Here is a 330-nt window from a genome sequence, read left to right on the forward strand (position 1 = left end):
GTGTGTGTGTGTGTGTGTGTGTGTGTGTGTGTGTGTGTGTGTGTGTGTGAACATTAAATTTGGAATGAATGAGATTACACTTTCTATGGAATATTAGAACCTTAGATAGCAATTTCTTCTGTTTGTTCTAATTTTTAGAGGAGAAAATTAAGGTCTACAGAGGTTGTGACTTGGCCCAGTGTTTCACAAGGAGTTAAATATCTACTTGGAATTAGTGCCTGGGTCTTGTGATTCCAGTCCCTTCCTCCCTACTCTCATTCCATGTTGCCTTCTGCAACAGAAGAACTAACCACAGGATAACATGGAGTGTGGTACGTCAGATAGAGATTT

Source organism: Petaurus breviceps, unplaced genomic scaffold, assembly GCF_028583685.1.
Source record: "Petaurus breviceps papuanus isolate PSGF00001 unplaced genomic scaffold, PetGlider_PUasm1.0 90330, whole genome shotgun sequence".
Classification (NCBI taxonomy): domain Eukaryota; kingdom Metazoa; phylum Chordata; class Mammalia; order Diprotodontia; family Petauridae; genus Petaurus; species Petaurus breviceps.